Below are 13630 nucleotides of genomic sequence, written 5' to 3' on the forward strand. Positions count from 1 at the left end.
GCAATCACAGTCCTAGAGGTATACCCCCAGCATAGCTGAGAAAGGGCTGGAGACAGGGAGACCCATAGCATGTAGTTTAACCTTGACATCTTTTCTGTAGGATTTTTTTTAAAGCAAGAACAAGGACCTGCCCAGGCCCTGCTTCCTTTCCTAACAACATGAACTGGTTATGTGCTTTGCCTGGGTAATGATGTGGAATAGCAGATAAGAATATAAAATCCAACTCTGTCATTTCTTAGCTCTGTGATATTGAGTTGTTTTAATCTCCCATGCCTCCATTTTTCCAAGTGCAGTGTGGCAGAGGACTAATAGTACTACCCTCTCCACTTCATTTTGAGAGGTAAAAATTAGCATGTGTGCCTGAAACATTAAAAGTAACCAACATGCTCATTATCCAACTCCTGGCTCTTCTCCCTCCTAGAAGGCAAAATGTACACATCTAGGAAGGCTTGAGATAACCCTGATAGTAAAGACCTGTTGCTCAGAGTTTGTTGGTACTTTACCTTCTGGCCACATCAGAAGTTCTCAGTGGATGGAAATAGGAGATAACAAGGGAATCACACAAACAGTTCCGAGGAAGGATCCAGATAGCACGCATCAGACTTCAACACTTAACATTTGTGGAGCCGTCTACACTGAGACCTGAGAGGCCTTCAGTCAGTCCTGGCTCAGCTGCCTTCCTCACCACCCTCGCCACAGTTCACCTCAGCTTCATGTTAAATGGGGCAGTAACTTCACTTCCTGTGGTCGACAGGAAGCCTGAAACCCAAAGAAATGAATTGTGGCCCTTCGGTCTTGAGTAGTACAAGTCACAGCCTAGATATCAGGGCTTCCATCCTATGCCAGACACAAGAACTAGCTCAGTTTTCTGAGAACAGACTCAACCTTCAACACCTCCACCTCCTTAGTGTCTTTGTCTCCTAGGAAGAGGGTAGGGCTTATCCGTGCAGGTTCTGGGTTTTGAGTTGACCTAGTTTGTCTCCTATGTACAAAGAAGAATCCAGTGACCATGTCAGGCTTCCAGATATGGGCTCACTTTTCTTGTTGTGATGGCCCTGTCTTTGCCTAACATGAGGAGGTCCAATAGCCAGATCCTTGCCCGTTCCTAATTCTACCTGTCCTGAGTGGCCTTGGGAGCACTGTCAGCAAAGAGATCATCAGACTCCCTGGGACGGACCACACTAGCTTCCCTGTAACCCTGGCGAGAGGAACCATGACTATATTGGACAGGAGGAGGGAATGACAGAGAACACCTAGAAGTGTCCCCTTCCACGGAGCCTTTGGTATTTCTGCCCCTTGTAGAGGGCTGTTCTGAGCTGGGATCCTACAGAAGCCTCCTCTATCATTAGAGGCGTTTTTCGGCAAGTCTATTTTGGAGCTACAGCTGGGTGCTTCTCAGAATAAATAGAGCTGTGATATGGGGATAAAAGGAGAAAGGAATCTTACCATTTCTTTAGACTCCTGCACTCCCCAGTGTTTTCCAATCTTCCATTCTCAAAAGCCTTTCCCTGAGACCCCTTCCTCTACAAGTCCTGCTTCAGGGCTCTCCTCTGAACACAGACTCCCTTCACAGACAATGTTGAGTATCTGGTTCAGACCAAGCTCTGTGCTGGACTCGGAGTCCCTACAAGTTCTAAACTGCATGGATTTAATGTTGAGAGTCACAAGAGTTCATATGAAGGTTGAATATCCCTTATCTAAAATGTTTGGAACCAGAAAGGCATTAGAATTTTGCAACACTTTGGATTTGGGAGTATTTACATAGATATCTTGAAGACAGGTCCATGTCAAGTCTAAACATTATTCCTCATGAACAACTCATACATATAGCCTCAAGGTAGTTTCATACAAAGTTGTAGGGTGCTTCACTTCTGGAGGGGTCAGGTGTGGAATTTCCCAACTGTCAGTAGAGCTTTGCAGGCTTTGGATTTTCAGACTAGGGACACTCAGCGTGTGTTAAGGGTGTTCTCCACAAAGGGTACAAGAGTAGGTCCAGCTTCTTCCTGCTGAAATGACACAACTAAGATGACATCTCTGGGGATTGCTGTGCTCCGGTTCTTGGGTTTCCTAACACTCTGACCATACAGTCTTTCTTCAAACTTACCTTGAGTTTATCCCAAAGCTGTGTTGTATTGAAATCCCTGGGAAGGGAGCTAGTGCTCCAGGGGACAGAAAGATAAGTTGGTTTTGTTTGCTTGGACAAGGCAGATTTGTGTCACCCACTGAGTCCATGGACTGAGATGGCACCCCCAGTAAGACATCCAGTCCAATGCTCTCTGAATACCTGTGGTGAGAAGACAAGAGTACTCAAGGGCAAATAAGCAGAATGTTGTGTGGCCTCATTTGAGGCCAAGTCATTGGGTTTGATGTTGCAGGGGAATCATGTGAGCCTCTGTATCAGCTTTGGCAAAGCCCTTGCTTCCTCCTTTTCCCTCTCCTGCTGAGAGGAGCACAGCTGCATCCACCCCTCGCCCCTTAGCTGTTGCCCTGTAGCTCAGCCCACAGGGTCCTTAGGAGACATGTAGAGTGCAAGCAGATGATAATTCTGAGAGATGGAGATACCACCTCAAAGCCTTCTTCCCATCCAAGGCCAGGAGTCATCCTCACCTGCTCTGTGGTCTTACTTCTCAGCCTGGTGGCCAGATCCACATGGCTCTTCTGCTGCCTGGACGCATCTCTGAGAGGTGTTGGGGGTGATGAGATGCTTGTGGTGAGTTTTCTCTCTTGGCTTGGTTATGTTCCTGAAGATGGAGCCATCCTTTCGTTAGGTTCCCAAATTAGTCTATAGAAACCTCAGTGGACAGTTGAGTAGCACAGCTGTCAGTATGGAGTAAGACAGGGATTGCTGGGCTCTGAGGGACAGCACTAGTCCTTCCTACTAGTTGAGAGATTATAGGTGTGAAGATCACACCTGGGAGACAGGCCTGACTCTTCGGGGTGTACTACAACGGTTGAGAATGTGAGTTTTGAATGCAGCCGAACTTGCAAGTATGTCTCATTTCTCTTGTTTTAGCTCTGTGACTTTGGGCTGGTTCTTTAGTGTCTCTTAGAGTCCATTTCTCCATCCATTATAAGGGAGTGTGAACTCTATCAAAAATTCTCATTCTTTAATTCAACACAGCATTTATTGAGGCTACTCTGTGCCAAGCATGACCCAGGAGTGGACATAGTTAGGGAAAGACTGATGTGACATTGTACTGAGGTTGCCTGTGCAGCTCTGCAGCTAGCAAGCCGGAGACCCAGGGGGCTAGGGGTAAACTAAGCCCCAGAAAGAACCCACACTTCAGTTTGGTTTGAAAGACAGGAAAATCTAGAGTCCTTTGTGGGGGGTGGGGGCTCTCAGTGGGGGGATTCTTTCTTACCCTGGGAAGATTCAGGGTTTTCTTCTCTTCAGATCTTCAACTTGCATGAGGCCAGCCCACCTTGAAGAGAGCTTGCTGCTTTATACAGTTTACAATCAAGAAATGTACTGGTAGATCCACTCAGAATAACATTCAAACTAGCTATCTGGTACCTCATGGCTGGCCCAGTCAAGTTGGGGGAAAAAAATCATCATGAAGAATAGCAGTCAGAGAGGTAGTGGCTGAGAATGTCTTTGTAGGGCAGCTGGAGACTTCTGGGCTGTACTGGACAGCAGCCTGGTCCTGAAGGGGAGGGGACCCTACCTATGGTTCAGATGAGGAATCTCACTTCTAATCTTAGAGCTTGATCTAATATGAGGAGCACATCCTTTAATTCTTTTATGTTTTGTTCATTTGTGCCAACATAAAGCCAGTCCACATTAAAATCTGAATTTGTAGTTTCTCATGAAAGAACAAGAAATCAGTTTCTGAGTGCGGATGTCTGTGCGTACATGGAAAACACCTGTTGGATCTGAGCCCCGATTGCCTCCTTCAGTCTGTTGTACCTGCTGCCCCGTTGCCTTGGCCTCTTCTAGCTCTGGCACCCCTCTCAAGCTTCTCTGACCAGCTGCTGTCTAAAGCTGCCCCACCCCAGTCACCACCACGGGGCCTTAGCAAGAAAACCGCCCTCCATCTAGGGAGTACTCAAACGGCCAAGCAGCAGGAAAGGGCCCCCAGCTCCCCCTGCTTATCATGTTTTGTAAAACTGTGCCAACATTTAATATTCAGATACTGTTATTACTAGTCAAACTCTCAGGAGAGACTAGCAACAGAGGTCATATGGAGGTCAGATGCCCTTTTCACCTTATTAAGACCTTTAGAGGGTGAGACCTGGAGAGATGGGCCTTGGCATGGACTCTTCTAGAACCACAAAATGGCAAAAATCGTGTTGCTCCACTTCTGAGCACAGCAGGTAAAACAGGCATGTTTAGATCAGAGAAAGAAGCTCTCTGGGGAGCCTCAAACCCCTGCTTTTGCAGAACTGAAGGGATAGCTCACTGAAGAGTGTTTCAGTCAATTCTGTATGTTGTTGTTGGGGCACACAGCACCTCACAGGGACAAGGAAGATTATGCATGGAAGGCCGTTTAAAGGCAGAATGGTCTAGTCACAGTGTAGTGAGGCCCTGGGCTGAGGGCTTCTAGGGGGTACACAGACCCCATTGGTCTAGTCATAGAGTAGTGAGGCCCTAGGCTGAGGGCTTCCACGGGGTGCACAGACCCCATTGGTCTAGTCACAGTGTAGTGAGGCCCTGGGCTGAGGGCTTCCAGGGTGTGCATAGGGTTTTTACCTGAGCATCGGTGATGCTTTTCATACACACATAGGCACTGAGCCTTTTACATAACATGCATGACAGTCTTGAGGGATTGGGAGCTTTAAAGAGGACTCAGCTTAAGTCCAAAGGTTCAGACTGTGGTAGGCCCATGTTGAAGGCATGTAGGATTTGTTTGAATGGGTGTGATGATTTCTCCTGGTGTAGAAATGACTGTGATGAAGGAAGACGTTTGTCTTATAGCTCCTTGGGAACAGGAGGCGTGGCAGGCGGGACAGCAACAAACAGGGAAGCACCTGGGCAGATCAGGAGCCTTCAGTGCGGTTTCCACGTAAAAGTAGGTGAGCACTGGCTGCTGTGAATAGTGTCTGCAGACTCTGAGGAGCCAGGGCTTTCCTTGGTAGCCTGGTCTTTTGTCCAGGAATGTGTAGGGTGAATGGGGACAGCTCAGGGTCTGAGAGATCCTTAGAAGAGGTGATTGGAGCTTGGGATCCACTTGGTAGTTTTGCAGATGAAAAGTGTGCTTTTAGGATTTGCGTGTTCCCAGAAACAGCTTCCCTTAGGGGCCTAACAAAGCCCCAAATGTCAGAGCATCAAGTATAGGGACTAACCAATAATTCTCAAACTTCCTAATGCTGTGACCCCAGTGAAAAGGTCATTTGCTCCCCCAAGGGCTCATGAGACCCAAGTTGAGAACCACTGGACTAGAAACATGGCCCTGACGAGGCCCTCACTGTGTCCTTTTAGGGTTGAAAAGATCAACTTCTCCAAGTCTCCAAGTTCCCCAAGAAGAACATGCCAAGTGAGTCGATGCTTGTCTTCTTCTAGCCCAGAGGTAATGTAAACAGAACCAGAAGTGAACCAAGAACCCAGCCTTACTCCCCCTTTGTAAAGCGGGGACTTGAAGGCAATGAATTGAGGCACCTTTATCAAAGTCTCACAGTTGGTCTGGGGGATGTAGTTCATTTGCTGGAAACCTTACCTAGCAAATGAAGGCCAGGTCAATTGTCAGCATCATGTAAACAGGACATCATGACCCATACTTGTAACTCCAGAACTTGAGGACCTGAGACAACTCACCTCAAGATGGGAGACTCTCAACTACAGGCATGTAGATGAGATGACATCTGATAGAATTCTTAGCCCTCCCATTGGTAGAGGATGGGGTTTTGTTAGTACATTCCAACAGTTTTTAATCTGTTCATCAGGATATTAGGTCTCACACAGAGGTGGGATCTGATTCTTTGTGGGGCTATAGATGGTCAAAGATAATTTGTAATTAACTCTGGTGCTGCAACATTCTGAATGCTCCATTGTGGTTGGTTTAAATCAGCTCTTGTAGACTGCACTAGTTTTCAGGAATTCTCGTCCAAAGGTCCCAGGTCATCTTTCCTATTCAATACATTAGAGGTTAGCCTGTATCAAAAACAAACAAACAAAACAAAAATGTGGTTAATTGTGGAGCAGAGCCTAGAATTAAGGCCTTTTCCATGTTCCTTGCAGTTGGGTAAAGCTGGAGGGAGCAAGTCCATTGTCTGTAAGAATCCTTGAACATTAGGAGGACACAAGCTCAGAAATGCTCCCAGCATCGGTACAGACAGCTCCCTGGGACAGCAGGAAGGTGCAGCAATAGTGGGGTCCCTGCCAGGCTCCCAGTTCTAAACTTAGCTGAGAACTCAAGATGTCAGAGCCAGGATGCAAGTTGGGGTGAGGAAACTTCAGTCCAGTCCCAACCATGCTCTGAATCAACTGGTAGGCAGCTGAGTTCCCCTCTCTGGCCTCAGCCTACTGACTGTCACTCAGTCACTCTCAAAATAGCCGCATCGTCACTCCTGTTAAAGACCCTTTAATGAGACCAGCAAGAGAAGGCTGGAGAGGTCTCAACAGACTAGATTGAGACCTCCATCCAGTGTTTAAACAGAAAGAATTCAGAGATGAACCCAAGGAAGGAATCTGGAGGGGAGTTCACTATAGATAGAAAGTACAGGCTCAAATGGGAGGCGGGCTTCCCCAGAGAGCTGCAAACCCTGGGTTTCTGAGTAGAGTCTGATACGAAAACTTTAATGGAAGAAGGGTTATTCACGGGAGGGAAGAAATATTCATGGGGAGGCAGTAGGCATGAGTAAAGGCAAAGGTAGGAAATTCCAGGAATGGGCTGGGGATTTTTCCTGTATAGAGTTTACTCCCACTTTGTGTCCTTATATGGGAATTTCCCATATGTCATGACATCAGGTGCATGATGGGAACAGTGGATTCTGAAAGATGGAGCAGTTAGCAGTTGTTTGATCCATGCCCATTCCAGCTGGCTTTGGATGCTCTTGTGTCTTTACTGTTTGAGAGGTCACATGATGTCCTGCTGTGACACAGTCCTGAGGCCCTATCAGCTGAATTTATCTTTTTTCCTCAGTCTCTCTCTCTTTCATACACACACACACACACACACACACACACACACATACGCACACACACACACACACACTCACACACACAGACACACATGTTTTTTCTAACATGCTTCAAAATCCTTTGTTCTGATTGGAAGGTGAAGGGCAGACCATGAGTTTTTAATGATGTCCCCCAGGGATCATGTAAGTTCTAGAAGGCAGCAGATCATAAGATCCCTGAGATGCCTTCTAGTGCTGAATTTTATAGTGTTTTGATTTAGTCAGGTCTGGTCCAAGTGGGTAAATTGTTATTGCTGCACCACAGAGGCAGAGGAGGGCAGGGGCAGACACCTAAAGGAACATGTGAAGTCATTAGCGGTCCAGGAGTAGAGGGTTAAAAGCCAGAGCCCAGGCTTCCTATCTGCTGGGGCTCTACTCTTTCTTCTGCGCTACGGCTCCTCCCTCACTAGGCCCTCTTTCCTTCTCAAGCCACGAGCCAGCAAACCTCACCAGCACACAAGCTTTTCACAGAGTCCATTCATGTTTGGCTTAACCTTCTACTTATAAAACCTGTTTGCTCCCAGAAGGGCTGTGGGCTGTGCAGTGAGCAGGGCAGCCTGTGTTCTAAATTCTTCCTTTCCTTACCTGGCACGCAGCCATGCGATGAGATACTTGACAAGTGATGGCGATGCTGACAGCTGAGAATAGAACCCAAGAGTGGGAGGGTAGCCTGCTCAGCCAGTGCAATGGAGATGAAAGGGTTGGGGTTGCCACCTGAACTGAAGGATGAGCCTGGAACAGAGTTCAGAATGTACTCAACATCTCACAGAAGCCAATGGGTGAGCTACAAGGCCATGGGGAAAATATGTCCCTCAGAGCCTATTGTGCTCCAAAATTCTAAGTATCCAAGACCTAAATCAGAGAGCAGGGACCTGTTGGCTGGGTTCACATCCAACAAATATGGGCTGGCCCACTGACTTGGCCTTCTAGGGATGACTTTCAAAGTTCCTGGTTGTCATTTCTGGTTCTGGCAGACCTTGATAACTAGAGAGTTCTTGAGATGGAGTTAAATATATGTGAATAATAGGTGACCTTGGTATGGAAGGATGTGTGAATACCCCAGACTTTCATTCACTACAATGTTGTGTTTGAGCCAGATACCACTGACTGCAAGGCCAGAGTGAGGCCCTTGGCTGGCACGTCCAGAGGGAGAGCTAGAATCTGAAGGCAGATGTAGAAAAACTTCAATGTGTCCTATGGAAGAGCTGTCAATACTAAAATGGTCCAGAAGTAGATTAGGTGGGTTGTAGGTTTTCTTGACAAGATAGATCCCTTATTGCCAAAATGTTTATGGAGATTTTTAAAGGAAGGGTCTGTTATCATGACCATGACCAATATTCCATACTGGAGACAACTACCTGGTACTTTAAGAGAAGGAGTTCAAAGACACACAAGGGAATTGGAAGGGTGTTTCGTTACAGTGACAACATATGCTCCAGGAGTGGGAGGGGCATGCTTCCCAAGAAAGCGGAATACCCGGGATTTTGAATAAATCTCCTGGGCAGCTTTAATGGCAGGAGGATTATTCATGAATTATAAATGGTTTATAAATATTAGTTTAGTTAATCTTCACAACAATTTTGGGTTGGGTTTCGGTTTCTGATAACTAGGATCTCAGCCTGGGTCTTTGAGAGTTGTTTAATGTCTTTGTCCTCAGTTTTACTTTCTTCTGAAATAAAAAAACAGAGGAAGTAAAATCCAGCTGGGGTTCCCAGTGGCAATCCTTCCCTCACCATCGAGTTTACACAGCTGGTTCTTTTCCCCCTTTCCAATGTCCCCAGCATCTGTCATCCTTTTCTGGAATAGGATACATGACTGCATGCCCTCCCATAAAAAGTCTTCCCTGACTTTATCTTTTTCTTTCCTCTCATTTTCTACCCCTCAACTGTCACACACACACTCCCCCCCATAAAGGATTCTCCCAGTGGCCAATGATTTTAACTCCCAGGGTCCATTTGGGAAAGCCTCTGGCCTACACAAGGGAACTTAGCCTTAGAGTTCATCAAGCTGGAACCTGCACAGGAGTTTCTTGGGACTTCTGCAAAGGGCTTAGAAAGGAGTGATGCATTCAGTTCCTTAAGGAACTTGATTGTCACTTTAAGCACTGTGAATATTCACGCCCAAGATGTTGTTGGGAAATAATTGTTCTTAGCTAATCTTCTGGGGTTTTACATGAACCAGGAGCAAGGCCCAGAAGATAAGTTGTTTTACTCAAGTGATCTGGGTCTCTCTGGGTGTCAGCTGAATACAGTACAGTTACAGAGTATAAAATCTTGGTGTGTGTGTGTGTGTGTGTGTGTGTGTGTGTGTGTGTGTGTGTGTACAAGCGAGTTCTCAGTCATCAAGGGAGAAGTGGAATGTGGTCCCTTTGGAGACCCTGAGCTCCTGGCTAGGGTCAGAACCTCACTCTAGCTCCCATGTGTCTTCTCCCCCTCCCCACCACACACACACACACACACACACACACACACCTTGTGTTTCAGAGGAGGTGGCCCACACCAGTTCCCTGAGCCCTCCTGCCTCATGTCTGCGGTGAGCTGTAGAGAAGTGAGTTGCTTTTCTTTTTCTAACTTCCTGTGTGCTTCAGAAACCTTCATGACAAAGAGCTGAAAGACCTGTATGTCAAACGCGGCCTTCTGTTCCACACAGGGAAGCTGGAGCCAGGGTTTTTACAGGTAAAACCCAGGATTCTGACTCTGTTTCCCCTAGCATGACTGCACGGGGGATGTGAAAGCTTGGCAGGGGCTGGGAGTAGGGTGATGGACCTTCATTGTTTCTGTGTCTGGGTCAGTGTATCTTCAGAGGTGGCCAAAGCAATCCCAGAGAAGTACCCACTGTTGAATCAGCCCAACGTGGAACGGGAAAGCTCCAGTCTCAAGCAACTGGCTTCGTTGCTCCATTTCTTCTTGGTTTACACTGTAGCTGTGAGCATGGAGATGCATTCGTGTCACAACTATGCATAACTTTGAGACCTTGTATTAATTTAACTGAGTATGCCTACATAGTCTGCCGACTGGTGACTTTTTAGGATGGACTAGAGTTGATTCTGCATGAGGCTCTGTGTCCTCGTGGGATGAAGTACAATGGAAACACCTTGTCGGTTTTCTTATCATTTTCTCTTTTCCTTTTGCTTCCTTCATCCCTTCCCTCCCCTCTGTTTCCCTCCCCTTCCCCTCTCTTTTGTTTTTAGATAAATTGCTGTTTTTTCTCTCCACAAACCCCCTACTCACTGGGCTTTGTGGCTCAAATTTTGGTCACCAAGGGATTGGGAGGTGGATTCTTCTCCTGTCCAACCCTGGCTGCCTGGCTCTGGGTCCATGGGACCATTTTATTTCATGACTCCTTTACTACCTTTAACGCTGTGAAGGTTTCCAGTTGGGTTTTCCATGGCTTTTTATTTGAGTTTCCAAGCAGGGGATGAAAATCCTGGCAGCATTAGAGCAGAACTCGGGAGACTACTATAAAAGAGTTCCTACAGGAAGGGGAGGGCTTTCCCTGCATCTGGGTCCTCCCTGATTTGAATTCTCATAGCTGGAGTTTTAGAAGACCAAATTTCCCCCGAATTTTCTGAGCTCTGAAAAGCTGAAACTGCCTGTTTCTTTTCTTGGTACGCATTTCCCAATAGAAGGCTTGAGTAACAAGGCATGAAAATAGAAAACTACCAGGGCACTGGGAAATGAGGCCCTGAGACACCCAAGGAGGCCTGCATTTATGAGATGTAACCTGCTGAGATCTGTCACAACTCAGCCATAATGAACAGCACACTGGCAAGGGGGAGGCCTGTAGCCTGGGAACTGAAAGTTCTGGGATCCCACTGACTGGGACAACATTTAGTCTCCTAAATTCAATTCTTACCAGGGAGACAAGGGCCTTGCCTGTGGCTCCTTACCCTTCCTGGGAAGGTGTTAGAATTACCTAGGGTGTCAAGCACTGGGAAACAGGGAGATACTGGGTTCAAGAGACAAAGTTTTAGCAGGACAGAATGAAGGAATTCCAGAGATCTTGTACTTAATAGTCTCTGGGTGAATATATCTCTCCTGGCACCCCCTCCCATGCTCAGACGGTAACTGTGTAAAGTAATGAATATGCCAGTTAGCTCAGTCATAATACTGCATGGCTTTAGTATATACAATTTCAATTAAAAAATTCAAAATGGCCGGGCGGTGGTGACTCATGCCTTTAATCCTAGCACTCAGGAGGCAGAGGCAGATGGATCTCTGTGAAGAGAATCAAAAAGAATCAAAGCTGTGCATGGTGGCACATGCCTTCAGGTCCAGCTAGTCAAGAGGTAGAGAAGAAGGAGGATCGCTTCTACCTAAGAGTTGGAGGTCTGTGGAGACACCAGAGCAACTCTGTCCCAAAACAACTGTCTTTTACAGTCGCTGGAATCCTACTGAAAAGTAGAGATGGCTGAGCCCCACTCCCTGAGGTCTTCACTAGGGAGTGCAGGGTGAAGGCGTGAGGGATGTGTCTTCATGGCACCTGTGTGCGCATGGACTGGGCGAAGAAGCGCCCAGGCATTTTCTGAGGATGCATTGCTGATCTAATGGGAACTAATCTCGCCATTAGAATACAGAGCCCTGGGAGACACTCGCCTGGGTGTGTCTGGGAGGGAAGCCTCATCACTGAAAGGCCAGACTCAGGTTTATTGCCCTCTTTGCAGGCCCAGTCCGTCTCCACTGAAATCCTGGCCTTTTATCCATCTCCGTGAGATCCTTGGAGTTAATTGCGTGACGTTGTTGGTGGTAGTGTCTGTGTGTGTATGGGTGGGGTGGGTAGTGGTAACAATACCTTTGGGTTTTTATTAGGATGTAACGGGCTGTCCTGTGTGTGCAACTGCTTGTCCGTGGGAGGAGATTCTGTTACCTGTGCTATTTTTCAGAAATAACTCTTTCAGGAAGCATGGAGGGGAGGGAGGAGGGGTTGGGAGAGAGCTCAACATCTCAGGGCTGGAGAGAAGAGAAGACACAGGATAGCCAAGAACTCTGAGACCTGATCAGACCCTGCTCTTCCAGGACAGTGCTTAGAGTCCAGTATGGCACTCTATGGTCCCGGGTCTCTCTTGCCAGGCTGCATCAGTTGCCTGTCTACACTGTTTACCCCAAACTTCAGTTTGGATTGGGTCCAGAGATGCTGTTTCCTACCTAGCCAGGCTTTGTGCTAAGAAGATGGCTATTCTGCATGGTAGTCTGTGTAGAGAATGCAGAAAGTCAGACTGTAAGAAAAGGGGCTTGAGGCAGAGGCATAGCTTTATGCATGTGGGACAGACAGTATCATAGCTTTAAATACATCCAACCAATATAGCAGCAGGAGCTTAACATCGTGTAAGTGCATGGAGTTCTAAATGTGGGTGTGTTTATATGTAGTTACAAATCAGTATGCAAATTCCATTCTCTGTGGCTTAACATTTTTATATACATCCTTTCATGTACTACTACTCTTGTATTTTTATCATGCCTCATCTCTGTGTTATTGATATTGCTGAGATTTCCTTCTGAGCCTTTTGTTCTGGTTCTCATCATTTCCCCATGGTAAAGAGTACAAATAATCCACTTCCCCCACCTTAAACTCATAGGGTGTCCTGGTTAGCTTTGTCAACTAGATACAACCTAGAATGGTCTAGGAAGCAAATTTCATTTGAGCAATTGCCTAGATCCGATTGGCTTGGGGCATGACTTTGGGACCCAGCACACTGTGGGCAGCATCATTCTCTAGGCAGGTGGTCCTAAGCTCTATAAGAAAGCTAGCTAAGTATGAGCCTACCCGCCAGCCAGCAAGCAGCATCCCTCATGGCTCCTGCTACACTTGGTGGGAGGTAATGCTGTGTCAAATAGCAAGCATTACCCTCAAGTTCCTGCCTTGACTTTCTGCAATGATGGACAGTGACCCAAAAGTGTAAGCCAAATAAACCCCTTTGCCCTAAGTCACTTTTGGTCAGGGTTCTTATCGCAGCAATAGAAATGAAACTAGAACATGGGATGTGTTTCCCAAACCAGGTTAACAGTTCTGAGCTATTTAATATTTAAACTTGCTTACCAGAAAGACGGTTCTGAGTAATTCACCACTCCAACAACATGAGTTTCTTTTTTTTTTTTCCTAAGGGTCTCTTGGCTCCTTTTGAAGAGTTTATAGTTGGTTTCTTAACATTGTTTCCATTAGTATTTTTAACCACAAGGGTTTCTCGGTCTATTTTTAATTTCCCAGGTCTTTTCACACACAGGTGGCATCCTGTTTGCTTAACAGGCATCTAAATTGTTGTTTTATTCGATCCACATTAGAATGAAGGCTGACTGCTGTTGTGTACAGATGGGGGCATCGTGCTGTCTGATGGTTTTGGTGTCTGTTGTATGACGCACAGCTTCGGTGCAGACTGGATTTGTAGACTGGCAGATTGGAGGTTGGCAGGTGGAAGCTTGTTCAAGAGGATGGTTTTGTTTGTTTTTAAGGTGGTAATGGATGGGGAGCACAATGTTCATGCTGAAAGTCTTGTGTTTATACTTTCCAGTTTTTTTAA

The 13630-nt window shown here is 46.5% G+C and overlaps 1 protein-coding gene across 5 annotated transcripts in view; it reads left to right on the plus strand.

Moving 5' to 3' along the window:
* Positions 1–13630, plus strand: part of Ptk2b (protein tyrosine kinase 2 beta) — a 118384-nt gene that overhangs the window by 38085 nt on the left and 66669 nt on the right. Inside the window, exon 2 of one of the 5 annotated variants that reach the window (XM_021230207.2) lies at positions 5420–5507. The exons of 2 other annotated variants lie outside the window; for them this stretch is intronic. The gene's annotated coding sequence lies outside the window, so the exon portion shown is untranslated. Of the gene's footprint in view, positions 1–5419; positions 5508–9730; positions 9792–13630 lie in introns of those variants that run through there. 2 more of the 5 variants (XM_013117275.3, XM_013117276.3) reach the window with 2 other exon arrangements.

This window comes from Mesocricetus auratus, unplaced genomic scaffold (genome assembly GCF_017639785.1).
Source record: "Mesocricetus auratus isolate SY011 unplaced genomic scaffold, BCM_Maur_2.0 Super-Scaffold_100707, whole genome shotgun sequence".
Classification (NCBI taxonomy): domain Eukaryota; kingdom Metazoa; phylum Chordata; class Mammalia; order Rodentia; family Cricetidae; genus Mesocricetus; species Mesocricetus auratus.